The following is an 18,596-nucleotide window of genomic DNA, read 5'->3' on the forward strand; positions in this document are numbered from 1 at the left end:
CTGGACAAAGCGGAGGTGGGACAGGTTTTTCTCCGGGTACTCCGGTTTTCCCTGTCATCTTTCATTCCAGCAACACTCTCCATTCTCATTTCATAGCATCTGTCAGTCATTAATAAATCACTTTGGGAGTGGCGACCCCATCCTACTAATAGCCTATATCTGCTTCGTTCATTCCATCCCTGACCCGGTCAATGACTGGAAAACAGGTTGTAGGTTTTCATTTTCATTTTTTTTCAGTAGGGTATTAGAGGGTAGTAGAATTACTAATTATGGCATAAGGAAGGAGGGCCTTTTGTAAGAAAAGAAATTTGCTCACTTCAAATATGAATATAGGAATGAGAAAGATGTATTCTGAAGCGTTGCACTGTATGGAAGTGAAACTTGGACGATAATTAGCTCAGAAAGGAAGAGAATAATTTTTGAAATGTAGTGTTAAAGAGTGGTGAGAGGGTGAGGTGGGTAGATCGAATCAAGAATGCAGAGATACTGAATCGAATTGGTTAGAAGAGAACGAGTTCTCGAAATGTTACCACAGGAAGAGACAGAATGATAGTAGATGTAGGCTGTAGTAGTTAGATAGAAATATACAGGTTTGCACAGGATCATCAAACCCGTCTCTGGACTGATGACCCAAACAACAATGTCTCCACGGAACAGTTAATTTAAAAGTGGCAATTATTTCCATAGAATAGCGCCATGCTGTGTACGTAGAGAAGTTGCTGGTATCACACAGTGGTTACACAAAACAAAGCACTAAACACAATAAAGCGGGAAGGTAAGAGCAAACTACACAATATCAGAAACCACAACACACTCAGAGAACATTATTATAACTAAAATTACGCTGATCTCCGCCGACCAAAACATACGCATATATCAGTAGTGCCAACTAGTGGACAATAAACCAGGAAAGTGGAAACAGGCAGGACCTACCGAGGGCATGGACATGGCTTAGATTGCAGATTTCGAAATAAATCAACCGCGATCCTTAAATTTGAAAAATGTTATTTACAAAAGGATTTTACAAATACATTCCGAACAACATTCCAACTTACGAACTATAAGCTCTGTGACACACATAACTTAGAGGTTCTTTGACAATGCTTTTCTGCAAGTTCAAAATTTCAAATCAACTATACATCTAGTTACAAATCCAGTTGTACAATGCAATTTACAATGAACTGAACGTACTCTCCAAAACTCTAGCGTACATCAAGTGACACTGAACTACCAGAGGCAAACCCCAAGGTAAATATATTAAACTACAATCTACATATTTAGTGAAACAAGAAATGGGAATGCCTCGAAAATAAACAGGCCAGCCCAGCTGAAAAGCTAAGGTGTCATAAATAATTAACTTGGTGAATCTAGGTTAGGCTAAGGCAGACTCCTATACGAAATAGCAACCGAACATTACGGAAATTTTAGCCGGAAGGGAATTCAAGAGTGCTTACCCGAAGGTGGCCCATCCTGTTAGCGAGGCGTCGCACACGACGTAAAACATCAGACAGATCAACACAGACTAAGGCAGACAAGACAAGACAAGACCGAATTATCACAAACACTGCCTCGCTCTCTATATAAGGGTAAACTCCGGCTTTGGAGTAGCCAATCAGAGTGCACGAGTCCGCCTGTGCCCACCTAGGTTCACCAAACACAATTCCTACTACAGTCGCGAACTTTAAAAAGTTTCTCGAATACGCACGTTCGCGAATCTTCCATTTCCAGAATAGTTGGAGAGGCTTACAGTGAAACAGAGGAGAGCCTACCCATTGCATGGACATAGTCCTCCTTAGCAACGGCTGAGATCCCGGAAGAGCTTCCTGAGGAAATCTGAGGTGCTTACCATCTCATCAAAGAAGGCAAGGTTGGAGCTGTGGAAGAAGAGGACCCCTCATCTCCGCGGATGGATGCCAGCAGCTGAGCAGTTATCAGCTGGACATACTGAAAGCTGGCCGCTGTGGAAGTCCCTGAACAGGTTACGATCAGGAGTGGGGAGATCCAGGGATAACTTGAAGAATTGGGCGTTTAGCACAAGTGATGCAAGATGTGAATGTGCTGTGCAGTTACCACCTGAACATAACGAAAGCTGGCTGCTGTGGAAGTCCCTGAACAGGTTACGATCAGGAGTGGGGAGATCCAGGGATAACTTGAAGATATGTGGGTTCAGTACAAGTGATTCAAGATGTGAATGTACTGTACAGCAGGGGCGGTGCGTGGTATTGTTGCAGGGTTGCACAACTCCCAATAATTTTACGCTTCGTTTGTCGTCTTTTCTTCTTATTTTGTAGTTTAATAAACCTAACATGTACTCTAAAATGTGTTAAAACCAACCACATTTTGTCGTTCGATGTACTAACACTTCGTAACGGGCCATTAAACTCTGCCGTCTTCAAATCAAACTCAGGGAGTTGACTTTCCTACGCCAACTCCCTAGCGCACAGCGCGCCGCTATTTAGTTTCAGCAGGGTCGAGCCTAAGCCTGTATACGATGTATAGCATCAGGTAGCAAGCCCGCCAGTATCGGTCCTAGGGAGTTGCATGAGACCAGCAAGTCCCCTATCGAAAACAATTCCAAATGGCCCCGTTAGATTGCACCACTCTGCAGAGATGACTTCATCCCTGCTTTCTCTCCTCTCGCAACGGTAATTTCTTTTCCACGTCACTAGGGTAAGCTGCACCAACGTCGGCCGTGCTGCACCGCATCATTCACAATGTTACCAACATTGGTATTTCATGGGCAATCATAACCTTTTTTTAAATCCCAAATTTTGTTTTGAGGATATACTTTCGGAGGAGACGTTTTCTCATCAGCATAACTTCATGTTATACATTTGTCAACCGTAAAACGAGCTTTGTGCCAACATTGTCACATGTTGGTAAACAGCTGGACTATTGCGACATGGAGTTATTGGTGTTAATGTAGACGTTATGTTTACATTTATCACGTGCAGGTCTTGGTGTTTTTTTCAGGTGATTGAGTGTTTTGGTTCTAGATAGTTTTTCTGTGCGTTATTATTATAACTGATGAATTCTAAATTGTGAGTAAGAGTTCCTCACAAAGCTACCGGTGTTTGTGTAGTTTAGTTTCAACAAATAGTGTATACGTTCTTGGACAAACTGAAATTACGCCATGAACTATCGTCCATCTATTTAGCACAAGAATTCAGATCATTGTCAGGTACTGTTAGTCTAGCAGAGTTTATAATAACCAACAACCTAGGGAGGACGTTCACTGAACTGAGTGCTTGAAACTCCTGAAGTTAATTCTTACACTCCCTATGACGTCTGTCGAAGTAGAAAGATGTTTTTCTACTTTGAATAGAATAAAAACTTTCTTAAGGAACTCTATGATCCAGGAAAGATTGTCGGCCTTGGTAATGCTTTCTATAGAAAGAGATCTGGTGATGGAAATCGCAGACTTCAATCAACGGGTGACTGACAAGTTTGCATCAATGAAAAACAGGAGGGCGAATTTTCGATTCAGATGAGGTACGGTAGTTATACTCTTATTTCCTGTGTTTTAATTGCTGGATATATTTCAATCTTAACATGAATGCAGTTCATTACATACGGATACTAGGGATTCTTGTTATGTCTGTAAGATTCTCATTTAAAATTGCAACATTGAAAATTTTGGTGCAACACCCAGCTTCAGATACCACCAGCCGCCACTGCAGTACAGTTACCACCTGAACATAATGAAAGCTGGCTGGTGTGGAAGTCCCTGAACAGGTTATGATCAGGAGTGGGAAGATCCAGGGATAACTTGAAGAAATGTGGGTTCAGCACAAGTGTTACAATGTGCAGTACAGTTACCACCTGAACATACTGAAAGCTGGCTGGTGTGGAAGTCCCTGAACAGGTTACGATCAGGAGTGGGAAGATCCAGGGATAACTTGAAGAATTCGGGGTTCAGCGCAAGTGATTCAAGATGTGAATGTACTGTACAGTTACCACCTGAACATAACGAAATCTGACTGGTGTGGAAGTCACTGAACAGGTTACGATCAGGAGTGGGAAAATCCAGGGACAACTTGAAGAAATGTGGGTTCAGCACAAGTGTTACAATGTGAATGTGCTGTACAGTTACCACCTGAACATAATGAAAGCTGGCTGGTGTGGAAGTCCCTGAACAGGTTACGATCAGGAGTGGGAAGATCCAGGGATAACTTGAAGAATTCGGGGTTCAGCACAAGTGATTCAAGATGTGAATGTGCTGTACAGTTACTACCTGAATATAACGAAAGCTGGCTGGTGTGGAAGTCCATGTACAGGTTACGATCAGGAGTGGGAAGATCCAGGGATAACTTGAAGAATTCGGAGTTCAGCGCAAGTGATTCAAGATGTGAACATACTGTACAGTTACTTCCTGAACATAACGAAATCTGGCTGGTGTGGAAGTCCCTCAACAGGTTACGATCAGGAGTGGGAAGATCCAAGGATAACTTGAAGAATTCGGGGTTCAGCGCAAGTGATTCAAGATGTGAACGTACTGTACAGTTACTTCCTGAACATAATGAAATCTGGCTGGTGTGGAAGTCCCTGAACAGGTTACGATCAGGAGTGGGAAAATCCAGGGACAACTTGAAGAAATGTAGGTTCAGCACAAGTGTTACAATGTGAATGTGCTGTACAGTCACCACCTGAACATAATGAAAGCTGGCTGGTGTGGAAGTCCCTGAACAGGTTACGATCAGGAGTGGGAAGATCCAGGGATAACTTGAAGAATTCGGGGTTCAGCACAAGTGATTCAAGATGTGAATGTGCTGTACAGTTACTACCTGAATATAACGAAAGCTAGCTGGTGTGAAGTCCTTGAACAGGCCACGATCAGGAGTGGGAAGATCAAGGGACAACTTGAAGAATTGGGGTTTCAGCACAAGTGATTCAATTTGAGAATGTGCTGTACAGTTACCACCTGCACATAACGAAAGCCGGCTGGTGTGGAAGTCCTTGAACAGGCCACGATTAGGAGTGGGAAAATCTAGGGATAACTTGAAGAACTGACGGTTCAGCACAAGTGTTACAAAATGTGAATATAGACAAGAACAAATCACGACCCACATGTTTCAGTTCCCTCTCTGCTCAACATCTTGCACAAAGGATGATCCTCCTACAAGCCACCCCGAGTGCATCAGACATTGCAAAATACTGGCATGTGTACAATGATTTCACAAGTTATGTTTTGTGTACTTCAAACTGACTTGAACATTAACTGTAAATGTGTATGTTTTCGACTCGAGTATAACAATTTCCATGTATTTGCCCTTAAAACAGTAATTACCACCAGTCACCAAATCAAGTAATTCAGGATTCGATCCGGCAGCTTTTAGCATAGGAGGGGATTTTTTAAACAGTTATTCTACGGAATAGGTCAATTTCTATATTGTACCTAGTGAAGTCTAGTTTTTGGTCTGTGACACGTCAGTTTTTAAAGTAAATTGATGTTGACAGTAATGATTACCCTGGGATAATGTAATTATCTTCGTAACACACTGCTCGCCTGGAGGGAACTTCCTCCCCCACTCCCACCTCCTCTTCATTAAAAGTGCTCTCATTATCTACAGGGGGCTCCAGCAATGCTTATGATACACTTTTGCCCATAAAATGTACGTCCGTTGTTCTTTTTTTTAAGGATAAAAATGAAATGGCGTATGGCGTCTAGTGCCGGGAATGCCCAAGGACAAGTTCGGCTCGCCAGATGCTGGCCTTTTGATTTGACTCCCCTAGGCGACCTGCGCCTCGTGATGAGGACGAAATGATGATGAAGACGACACATACACCCAGCCCCCGTGCCAGCGGAATTAACCAATGATGGTTAAAATTCTTGACCGTTCCGAGAATCAAACCCGGGACCCCTGTGATCAGAGGCCAGCACGGTAACCATGTAGCCATGGAGCCGGACTTTTCAAGGATGAATCTAGTTGTGAAAAACTTCCCACGGATGGATTCTTAAGAAACATTATCATCTAGTTGTGAATAACTTTTCAGGGATGGATTCCTAAGAAACGTATTTATCTTCTAGTTGTGAAAATCTTTTCAAGGATGGATTCTTAAGAAACGTATCTTAACATCTATTTGTGAAAAACTTTTCAAGGATGGATTCCGAAAAAACGTATTTTATCATCTATTTGCGAAAAACTTTTCAAGGATGGATTCCGAAGAAACGTATTTTGACATCTATTTGTGAAAAACTTTTCAAGGATGGATTCCGAAGAAACGTATTTTGACATCTATTTGTGAAAAACTTTTCAAGGATGGATTCGTAAGGAACGTATTTTATCATCTAGTTGTGAAAAACTTTTCAAGGATGGATTCTTAAGAAACGTATTTTATCATCTAGTTGTGAGAAACCTTTCAAGGATGGATTCTTAAGAAACGTATTTTGACATCTATTTGTGAAAAACTTTTCAAGGATGGATTCCGAAGAAACGTATTTTGACATCTATTTGTGAAAAACTTTTCAAGGATGGATTCGTAAGGAACGTATTTTATCATCTAGTTGTGAAAAACTTTTCAAGGATGGATTCTTAAGAAACGTATTTTATCATCTAGTTATGAAAAACCTTTCAAGGATGGATTCTTAAGAAACGTATTTTGACATCTATTTGTGAAAAACTTTTCAAGGATGGATTCCGAAGAAACGTATTTTGACATCTATTTGTGAAAAACTTTTCAGGGATGGATTCTTAAGAAACGTATTTTGACATCTATTTGTGAAAAACTTTTCAAGGATGGATTCGTAAGGAACGTATTTTATCATCTAGTTGTGAAAAACTTTTCAAGGATGGATTCTTAAGAAACGTATTTTGACATCTATTTGTGAAAAACTATTGAGGGATGGATTCGTAAGGAACGTATTTTATCATCTAGTTGTGAAAAACTTTTCAAGGATGGATTCCGAAGAAACGTATTTTGACATCTATTTGTGAAAAACTTTTCAAGGATGGATTCGTAAGGAACGTATTTTATCATCTAGTTGTGAAAAACTTTTCAAGGATGGATTCTTAAGAAACGTATTTTATCATCTATTTGTGAAAAGCTTTTCAAAGATGGATTCCTAATAAAAGTATTTTATCATCTAGTTGTGAAAAAATCTTCCTCCTCCTCCTCCTTTCTCTCTCTTCTTTTTATGGGTCGTTTTCTTCCTTTTTTTACCGAGCGAGTTGGCCGCGCGCTTAGAATCACGTAGCTGTGAGCTTGTATTCGGGAGATGGTAGTTTCGATCCCCACCGTCGGCAGCCCTGAACATGGTTTTCCGTGGTTTTCTATTTTCTCACCAGGGAAGGCTGTTCCTTTATAAAGGCCACGGCTGATACCTTCCCAGTCCTAACCCTTTCCCATCCTTGACGAAGAACTTCATTGTGTTAGTGCGTCGTTAAACAATTAGCAAAAAAAAACCTTTCTTAATTTCGTTGTAATAATACTGATGTGCCGGAATTTTGTCCCTCCGGAGTTCTATTTGCCAGTAACTCTACCAGCACGAAGCTGACGTATTTGAGCACCTTCAAATGCGACCGGAATGAGTCAGGATCGAACCTGCCAAGTTGAGATCAGAAAGCCAGTGCCTCATCTGTCTGAGCCACTCAGCCCAGCTTAATTTCCTTGTTTTTATCTCTCTATTGAAGCTCACATTTAGGAATCTCCTTGAAATGTGCATCTTTTTCATATAATTTTGTGTTCTTTTAATTAAGAACTGCCGGGTTTAGTAGCCCGGACGGTAGAGCGCTGGCCTTCTAAGTCCAACTTCGCAGATTCGATTCTGGCTCAGTCCGATGGTGTTTAAAGGGGGATATGAAATAGGTTCGAAACTATTACAAAAGTGTAGAGAATGGATTTTAAGAAAACAACGTGAGTGGAGTGTTTATATACGATCCACAGTACAGTAGAAACCGTTTAATGCGACATCGCTTTTAACGAGTATTGGATATAACGACCATATCTAACGGTACCGTCTAAATGGCTGTATTTGAAAATACCGCTTGGTACGACGTCGCTTATTACGACATATCATATAAAACGACGTTTTTTTAAAATAACATTTTCGGATGAATCTATCGGCTATAACGTCCAGTGTTGATTTTTGCTTGTTTCGCATTTGGGGATTGCTGATAACAATCTTACAAATGTCAGCGTCGCGAAGGTATTGGGTGTATCACACTGAATGATTTGTACAATTTGGAAGGCCAGAGAGAAAATACAGTCTCTTTTCAAAGAAAATTCTTTAAAAATTAAGCCGGCCATATCATCTGAGCACAAAGATATTCAAGCATCCTTACTTAGCTGGCTTAAACAGTGAAGAACAAATAATGTGCCGATCAATGGACCTACTCTTCAAGCGAAAACCAAACAAATTCCTCGCAGTCCCGTTTCACAAATACTGTACTCAGTACTTATTTCATAACTTAATTCTGTTAATTAACCATGTAAGCGTGCAGCCAAAGACTTATAGACATATTTTTAGCAAAAAGAAAAAAAACGTTTTGTGCGGCTATCGGCTATAACGAGCGTTGATTGGCGGTCTCTTCGGTCGTTATAACCGATTTCGTCTGTAGTTCATTGTTGTTACGTTTGTAAACAGAGTTCGCGAGATTAATGAATACAAACACGATCACTTTAAGTGTCATTCATGAATGAGAATGACGCCATGCAGTAATAGTACAAGAAAATAAAAACAGAAAGAAAGAAATAGCCGGGCTGAGTGGCTTAACCGGTTGAGGCGCTGGCCTTCTGACCCCAACTTGGCAGGTTCGACCCTGGCTCAGTCCGGTGGTATCTGAAGGTGCTCAAATACGTCAACCTCGTGTCGGTAGATTTACTGGCACGTAAAAGAACTCCCGCGGGACTAAATTCCGGCACCTCGGCTTGTCCGAAAACCTTCAAAGTAGTTGGTGGGACGTAAAGCCAATAACATTATTATTAAACTAGCTGTTACCAATGGCTTCGCTCACCAGGATTTTGTAAGTTGATAAAAGTTAATTGTTCCTCGGTACTGCACTACGGCATCTGAAAATCCCTAAAGTATAACATCTCATTGAAAAATTTCATCTCATTTACACCAGAGCCTCTTTGTAAACCACGTTTGTAGCATTGGCTTTTGGGGCTAAGATGACCAGGCTACTGACAGACCTAAATCTGGAACGTGCGACATGGAACTCTACATGTGAGAAAGAGTCCTCTTTTAAGTAAAAAAAAAAGGGGGGTTCCTTTATTTCTAAAGGAGATTCAAATACCAATTTTCACATCTGTAACATCTTAGTTTTTGAGATATAAGTATCCCCATAAGGAGAATTCAATTCCTTCTTCACTTGTTTTCGATCTCCAGCTTCAGTTGATTTTCCGAAAACAAAAAGTACGTGTTTCTTTATATTTAATGGTGATTTTAAATACGAATTTCCACGTCTGTAACATGTTAAGTTTATGAGATAAACTGTAGATATACCCACTTTAAAAACCTCCCCACTCCTTGGCTGAGTGGTCAGCGTTGAGGCCTTCGGTTCACAGGGTTCGGGGTTCGATTCCGGGCTGGGTCAGAGATTTCAATCGCGTGTGATTAATTCATCTGGCTCGGGGACAGATTGTTTGTGTTTGTCCCAACACTCTACTCTTCATATTCACTCAACACACCACATTACCAACCATAACAGGAGCACGAAATAGTAATTACATCCCTACATACGGGGTTGGTGTCAAGAAGGGCATCCAGCCGTAAAACATGATGAAATCCACATGTGCGACACAGTTTGCACCTGCGACCTCCAGGTGTGGGAAAAGCGGTAGAAGAAGAAGATACTCATTTTAAAAATTCATCCGCTTTTTTATTATTTCATCCCCTTAAGTGGATTTTCCAAAAAAGTATGTTCATTTATTTTTAAAGGAGATTCCAAACACCAATTTTTATGTCTGTAACGTGTTAGGCTTTTGTGATATATTGTAAATAATCTCGCTGCTGTAAGAATACTGGAGCTGGCGTTGCCATGGTTACGGCAGTTCATTTCTATATCCGATTCCTAGAGCACGTGTATTGTGGTGCCAATATCTCTATAACGGTGGGTTTTAGGGCCTTAAAACATGGTTTTAGGGTTCGTAGGGCTTACCGAGTTTTGTTTTTTGCGTCAAGGGTCTTAAAATGAGGTTTGTCTCGTCCTTGTACGACAAATTCGATTTCGCCTATAGTAGCCTATTATTTTTATATTTTTATATCTCCCCTCATCGCCCCCCCCCTCGAAATGTTTTGAAAAAATATACAGCCCATGTTACTCAACAGCAATGAAGCTTTCTATGGGTGAAGTAATTTTTAAAATTGTTCAGTAGTTTTGGAATCTATCCGTTACAAACAAATATACAAATTTTTCCTCTTTATAATGTTAAGTATAGATAAAAATAGTACTATAAGTCAACTAATGAAGAATAGGATACATGTTTATCCAATAATGTATAACACTGTTTAATATCTAGCGCAAAAAGTGACAGTTTGAAAAATACGCAAGAGAGGGAGAAAATCCACAAGGGATAGGTGTCCTTGAACAAAGGCTACCGTAAAGTGTCAGTATCATAGTTATGGTAATGTACTTTATGCCATTCCAATTTTCACACTATTTATAAAATGAGATTACATATTTTTACATTTTGAAAATCCCCTGTTGTACAGCTATCACCAACGAGAAATGCTTTATATTACTTTGAATGTATATAAAATACGTGTAGTGTGGTGCCAATATCTCCATAACGGTGGGTTTTAGGGCCTTAAAACATGGTTTTCGGGTTCGTAGGGCTTACCGAGTTTTGTTTATTGCGTCAAGGGTCTTAAAATGACACTGATATTTCTGTTTCGTTTTAAATATATATATAGTAAATCACCATTTAGGCCTATAGGGTACTAGCTGATATACCCGTGCTTCGTTACGGAATTCTCAGAAAGACTATCTTTGTGATTTTCCCAACTGAAGTCAACATAGGTCAGTTGCTCGTTGGTGATATCTGTACAACAAGAGATTTTCAAAATCTAAAAATATGTAATCTCATTTTATCTCAAGATAAATAGTGTGAAAATTGGAATGGCATTAAGTACATTACTATAACTATGATACTGATACTTTACGGTAGCCTTTTCAGAGAATTAAAAAGAATGGTATTTCTGTATCGGTCGTATCCAAAGTAACAAGGAAATGCACTTTTTAATTTTCCGTAATGTGTCTCTGTCTGCCTGTATGTATGTACTCGCATCACGAGAAAACGGCTGGACAGAATTTAATGAAAATCGGTATGTGAAGTCGGGGAATAAGGAACTATAATAACTAATTTTATAAGATGCCCTGATATCACAGAGTGGGAAGAAAAATAAATGGAAAGGGCTACAATACAGAAAGCTCATAAAAAATGATAAACAATAACATTACATTGACCATTGTTGTGATATACTTTGTGCCTTCTGCTGCCACACATCTCCGATAGATGGGATTACTGCAGCGTAACGGGTATAACAGCCTGTCTGAATATTGATGGGAAAATGAAATGTCGTATGGCTTTTAGCGCTGGGATATCCCAGGACGGGTTCGGCTCGCCAGGTGCAGGTCTTTCTGTTTGACACCTGTAGGCGACCTGCGCGTCGTGATGAGGATGAAATGATGATGAAGACAACACATACACCCAGCCCCCGTGACATTGGAATTAACCAATTAAGGTTAAAATCCCCGACCCGGCCGGGAATCGAACCCGGGACCCTCTGAACCGAAGGCCAGGACGCTGACCGGACAATATTGGTGAGAAGTAGCTGGACTGGTTCATCATAACATTCCAGCTACTCAATCCCTACTCTGACGCAGTAATTGGAATGAGCAGTGTGCAAATTTAACGGAATAATGGCAGAGTGGGCTTCGGCTGGTCCGACGATTCTGCACTCCAACTGACCAACCGTGCAGAGGAGGGGTGGCAGCGGTTCTGCCGTGGCTCTACGCTTCTCCATTCGGGAGACGGAGAGGGGCTGGTCTCCACCGTCGACTGTCCTGAGAATGGTTTTCTGTGGTTTTCCATTCTCCTGCACTAAGGCGAATGCCGGGACAGTTCCTAGTATAGGCCACGGTCGGCAGATCTCTCACCTTCTCCGCACATCTACTTCACCGTAACAAATCTCCTGGCCTGAGAGACGGTGTCACCATGTAGGAGGCCCGCCTCCTTCTTCAGGGGTGAAATAAAAACATTATAGTAGTAGTAGTAGTAGTGGAGGAGTGTTGGCGGCTGTCTGCGGCCTGGTCATTCCGGCACTGGAACTATTGACTGTTAGATCGGCAGCGTAGTACTGTTCGTTAAAAGTGAGAGAATATATGATTTTTCATTTGATCGAGTGTTTTATATTATAGCATTACTTTTAATCGCTACGTTCCTACTCACGTCATTGGAATGACCTACGTTGGCTTCAGTTGGGAAAATGTAGTCTTTCTGAGAATTCCGTAACGAAGCATGGGTATATCAACTAGTACCCTATAGGCCTAAATGGTGATTTACTATCGGCAGTGAATTACGTAAAACATCTAAATATATATGTATTTTAAAAAACGAAACAGAAATATCAAAACAGGAAGAAATCTTTCTTTCTTTCTTTCTTTCTTTCTTAATACGTTTAGCTGCTATTTTCGGAGGCCCGGGTTCAATTCCCGGCTCTGCCACGAAATTTGAAAAGTGGTATGAGGGCTACAACGGGGTCTACTCAGTCTTGGGGGTCAACTGAGTAGAGGGGGTTCGATTCCCACCTCAGCCATCCTGGAAGTGGTTTTCTGTGGTTTCCCACTTCTCCTCCAGGCAAATGCCGGGATGGTGCCTAACTTACGGCCACGGCCGCTTCCTACCCTCTTCCGTGTCTATCCCTTCCAATCTTCCTATCCCCCCAGAAGGCCCCTGTTCAGCACAGCAGATGAGGCCACCCGGGCGAGATACTGGTCCTTCTCTCCAGATGTATGCCCCCGAAGTCTCATGCCCGAAGACACTGCCCTTGAAGTGGTAGAGGTGGGATCCCTCATTGCGTCCGAGGGGAAAAATAAATCCTGGAGGGTAAACGGATTAAGAAAGAAGGAAAGAAATATTATTATTATTATTATTATTATTATTATTATTATTACTATTATTATTACTATTATTATTATTATTACTATTATTATTATTATTATTATTATTATTATTATTATTATTATTATTATTATTATTATTATTATTATTATTATTATTATTAGACCCTCCGTGGCTCAGGCGGCAGCGTGCCGGTCTCTCACAGCTGGGTTCTGTCATTCAAATGCCGGTCACTCCATGTGATGTTTGTGCTGGACAAAGTGGAGGCAGGGCAGGTTTTTCTCCGGGTACTCCGGTTTTCCCTGTCACCATTCATTCCAGCGACACTTTCCAATATACTTCATTTCATCTGTCAGCCTTTAATAATTGCCCTAGAGGAGTGCGATAGACTTCGGCAGTCGGCACAATTCCTATCCTCGCCGCTAGATGGGGCTTCATTCATTCCATCCCTGACATGGTCGAATGACTGTAAACAGGCTGTGGATCTTCTTTATTATTATTATTATTATTATTATTATTATTATTATTATTATTATTATTATTAGCCAGCCCTATGATGTAGAAGTAGCGTGCCTGTCTCTTATTCCAAAGCCCTGGGTTCGTTTCCCGGCCAGTTCAAGGATTTTAATGCTGGACTGAGGAGTAGGTTTTCTTAAGCTCTTAGTTACAGAAAGAAAGCGCACAGTGTGAAGATGGCACTACTGAGCTAGTGTATATAGACGAACACTGGTTGACATGGTAACAACGGTGTGGTAAATTGATAACGCTAATTCGAGATTGACTCCCAGTCCAAAATCAGTCAGTCATCACTGATCTGCATTTAGGGCAGTCACCCAGGTGGCTGATTCCTTATCTGTTGGTTTCCTGGCTTTTTCTCCGGGCGAGTTGGCCGTGCGGCTAGGGCGCTTGCATCCGGGGGATAGTGGATTCGAACCCCACTGTCGGTAGCCTGGAGGATGGTTTTCCGTGGTTTCCCATTTTCACACCAGGCAAATGATAGGGATGTACCTTAATTAAGGCCACGGCCACTTCCTTCCCACTCCTAGGTCTTTTCTGTCCCATCGTCGCCATAAGACCTATCTGTGTCGGTGCGACGTAACGCAACTAACACCTAGCTTTTTCTTGAATGATTGCAAAGAAATTGGAAATTTATTGAACATCTCCCTTGGTAAGTTATTGCAATCCCTAACTCCCCTTCCTATAAATGAAGATTTGCTCCAATTTGTTCTGCTGAATTAAAACTTTATCTTCATACTGTGACCTTTCCTACTTTTAAAGGCCTCACAAAAAACGTATTCGTCTACTAATGTGATTTCACGCCATCTCTCCACTGACAGCTCGGACCATACCACTTAGTCGAGCAGCTCGTCTCCTTTCTCCCAAGCCTACCCAGCCCAAACTTTGCAACATTTTTTCAACGCTACATTTTTGTCGGAAATCACCCAGAACAAACCGAGTTGCTTTTGTTTGGATTTCTTTTTTTTTTTTTTTTTGCAGTTTTTGAATCAGGTAATCCTGGTGAGGGTCTGATACACTGGAACCATACTCTAGTTGCTGTATTACTGAGACTTATATGCCCTCTCCTTTACATCCTTATTACAACCCCTAAACACCCTCAAAACCATATGCAGAGATCCGTGTCCTTTATTTACAATCGCATTTGCGTGATTACCCCAACGAGGATCTTTCCTTATATTAGCACCTAGGTATTTACAATGATCCCCATAAGGAACTTTCACCGCATCAACGCAGTAATTAAAACTGAGAGGACTTTTCCTATTTGTGAAACTCACAACCTGACTTTTAACCCCGCTCATCATCATACCATTGCTTACTGTCCATCTCACAACATTATCGAGGTCTTTTTTGCAGGCGTTCACAATGTTGTTACTTATTTATTACTCTATACAGAATAACATCATCCACAAAAAGCCTTACCTCTGATTCCACTTCTTTACTCATATCATTTATACACATAAGAAAACATAAAGGTCCAATAATACTGCATTTATGCAGCTTTTATTACTGGTCTAATTGCAATAACCGTGGTCAGATGGGACGATTCCCTTGCAAGAATGGGCTGTGGTATTTTCCCAGACATTCAAAGTGTCTTCTGAAAGTATTCGAAGTCTCGCGCACCCCATAAACCTGTAACGTTGAATGCAAACCCACCTGTGAGCTCGTACTTTCCTTACTGTTCACCCGTGTCATGCTGAACATGGCCCTCTGTGTGTGACGCGTACAAAGCCACCTGTAATTTGTGTGTGTGTGGACAGTGAAGTAGGTCCCGCATGCCTCTTAATATTCCAGCCGAGTACAAGGCTGAGGTTACACCTTTCACCTGTGGCAGACAGGGATGTGCAATAACTTGAATAGATAATCAACCTTCACAACCACTAGGACTGAATACAGAGTGGGAATAAAATGCAATTTAAGATATAGATGCCCCAGTAACCTTCAGTACGGGTGAGGAGTATAACATGCGCGAAGCCAAAAAATGAAAAAGAACCGAGAACTGGCAGATGTAGGCCTATACAGAAATAAGTTACAATTCACGAGATTAACACTTTCTTTCTTTCTTTCTTAATCCGTTTACATTACCATCCTGAGTTGGTTTTTCCTCGGACTCAGCGAGGGATCCCACCTCTACCGCCTCAAGGGCAGTGTCCTGGAGCGTGACACTTAGGGTCGGGGATATACAACTGGAGAGGAGGACCAGTAATTCGCCGACAGTGGGGTTCGAACCCGGGATGCGAGCTCTCAGCTGCGCGCTCCTGACCGCACGGCCAACTCGTCCGGTGAGGAGGAAATGCATGAGTGCAAAGTGCTAGTGTGTCCGCCTTTGTGGTGTAGTGGCTAGTGTGATTAGCTGCCACCTTGGGAGACCCGGGTTCGATTCCCTCCACACTGAGCTCGATAGCTGCAGTCGCTTAAGTGCGGCCAGTCACCAGTATTCGGGAGATAGCGGGTTCGAACCCCACTGTCGGCAGCCCTGTAAATGGTTTTCCGTGGTTTCCTATTTTCACACCAAGCAAATGCTGGGGCTGTACCTTAAGGCCACGGCCGCTTCCTTGCCTTTCCTACCCCATCGTCGCCATAAGACCTATCTGTGTCGGTGCGACGTAAAGCAAAAAAAATATATAAAAAATAAAGGCATTTCCTCCTCTTCACGGAAAAAGCTTGATGCCATGATTCGGTTTACCTAATGATAGCCATTTAATGTTTCTATGCTAAATAACACAAAATAGGTTAATGTATTTTTCCTTGCAAACTTTGGTACCATTCCATCCTAATGTAAACAACATGTCAGTGATCCGCTGAAGAAGGGGGTGCCTGGCCGAGGCGGAGAATGCGTGCTTGGTTCACCTGGAAGAACGTGGATTTGATTCTCCGTCAGGAAGTCGAAAATGAGCAGAGGTGCACATGATCATGAAGCTCACTCAGTCTACACCAAAAATGAGTACCAGGTTAATTCCTGGGGGCAAAGGCGGCCGGGCGTCGAGCTAACCACTCTACCCCATCAAGTGCCGAGGTTGCGGATAGTGGAAGCCTTTACCTTCCACCCCTTCCAGGGGCCTGTATATGGGATTTTCTGTAATCCTCTAAAGACTCGCGTTCTGTGAAGTAATGGACATTTTAATTTTAATGATTACTTTTTAAAAATAATTAGTGATCGAGTATATTTTTTCTCAGCTAGCTGTGATTGAAACAAGTTACTTTTTTTTTAACTTTTCCCATCACTGTGTAAGGTAGATTCATCAACGATGACGGGCACCATCTGTCATGTTCAAGGTAGCTTCAAAAAATAAGGTAGTTAGCAAAATCTTTCACCGATAAATTTTATTTTACAGGCAGATACAAGAATACATTTATATTCATTATTATTCAACGTACTCACATTACCCAATCACTGTTCCGACTGTCCACCAAGACATTGATGCCGGCAAGGAAGAAATCTGAGCCCAGTCTCTGAAGCTAATTCATGACTGTCGTATCGTCATTGAATCGCTTACCAGGCAGGTGCTTCATCAACGATCCGACGACGAGATGGAAATCACTGGAGGCTTGGTCGGTTGGTCATCGCTCAGCCCAGCTCCACTATAATTGCCTCGTTCTAGGTGAGCTGGAGAGAATAGAGCTATGTCAGTGTACGTCCTTGTTTTGTGTTGGGGTGCCGTGAGGCTCCGCCCCGCCTCACAGCCCGTGGTGACCTACCTGTTTGGACAAATGACCGACAAGCGAGTACTAACGCAGGAACATAGCCTTGTACAAGAGTACAGAATAACTTGAGGTGCAAAGGCTGGTCTTCTGCCAGCTACTTCCACCCCTCCGTAAAGGAGAAGTTATGAGAAACCTCCCTAAACCCACCAGGCAATCCCATATCTCCTTTCGGCACTGGTTACCCTGTCGCGGTCGTACCAAGACATCCCCGGCGCTAGCCCACTGCCGCTCAAGAGCCACTGTCACCCCCGGTCCATGGCCGCCTGCAAGGCTTTCAAGGTAGAAAATGGAGAAGTTAATAAAATAAAACAGAAACTTTGACGCGCGGTCGAGAGAGAATAAATAAATAAAATGTAGTCTTGCAAACGACCATGCGGATGGCCAGTAATGCGAAAACTCTTCCCAAAGGAGCTACTTCGCATACCCCCTTCAAATTAGGATATTATTGCAGCCAGCACTTATAACATTAAGGACGGACCGCATAGAGAATGTGGTGCCGCACCATTGTTGTCGCACAAGGCAAGGTAAAGCATAAAACCTAACGATCAGGAGTTTCTACAGTATACTACAGCTCCTACCAACTTTACGTCTGGCAGAGGAGAAATAACTGATATGGCGAGCATCACATCTTGTCTAGCATTCAGCTGTGGTCCTCTGGAGATAATTCTCTGTAATATTCACATTGTACTGCTGGATATTTGACCAGTAACCAAAGAATGGTACAGGTAAGGTATAAAACACTTTCCACTGCCGGAAATTTAAAAAGCTTCTCTTAAGGAAAGACATGCATGATATCCTTAAAATAACCTCATGGCGCAACATCCCTGAGGGGCCATAGCCTACCAAGCGACCGCTGCTCAGCCCGAAGGCCTGCAGATTATGAGGTGCCGTATGGTCAGCACGACAAATTCTCTAAGCCGTTATTCTTGGCTTCCTAGACCGGGGCCGCCATCTCGTCGTCAGGTAGCTCCTCTATTGTAATCTGGTAGGCTGAATGGACCTCGAACCAGCCCTCAGTTCCACGTAAAAATCCCTCACCTGGCCGGGAATCGAACTCGGGTCTTCCTGATAAGAGGCAGATACCCACCGTGCCACTGTTCTGTAAGGCAATGCAGATTCCCCGCAATCCTCTTGAAGACCTTGATGACACTATCGTGCTGTACGACCTCTGGCACAATCAATTGCATTCGTTTCAGAATTGTTCTAGAGATTCATCAGGCAATCGACCGCTCTATTCGAAATATCACACAACAGGCGCTGCTAAAGGTATCCTAGGACTTCCACATCGCTACTTCCACATTGTACACAGT

This window comes from Anabrus simplex, chromosome X (assembly GCF_040414725.1).
Source record: "Anabrus simplex isolate iqAnaSimp1 chromosome X, ASM4041472v1, whole genome shotgun sequence".
Classification (NCBI taxonomy): domain Eukaryota; kingdom Metazoa; phylum Arthropoda; class Insecta; order Orthoptera; family Tettigoniidae; genus Anabrus; species Anabrus simplex.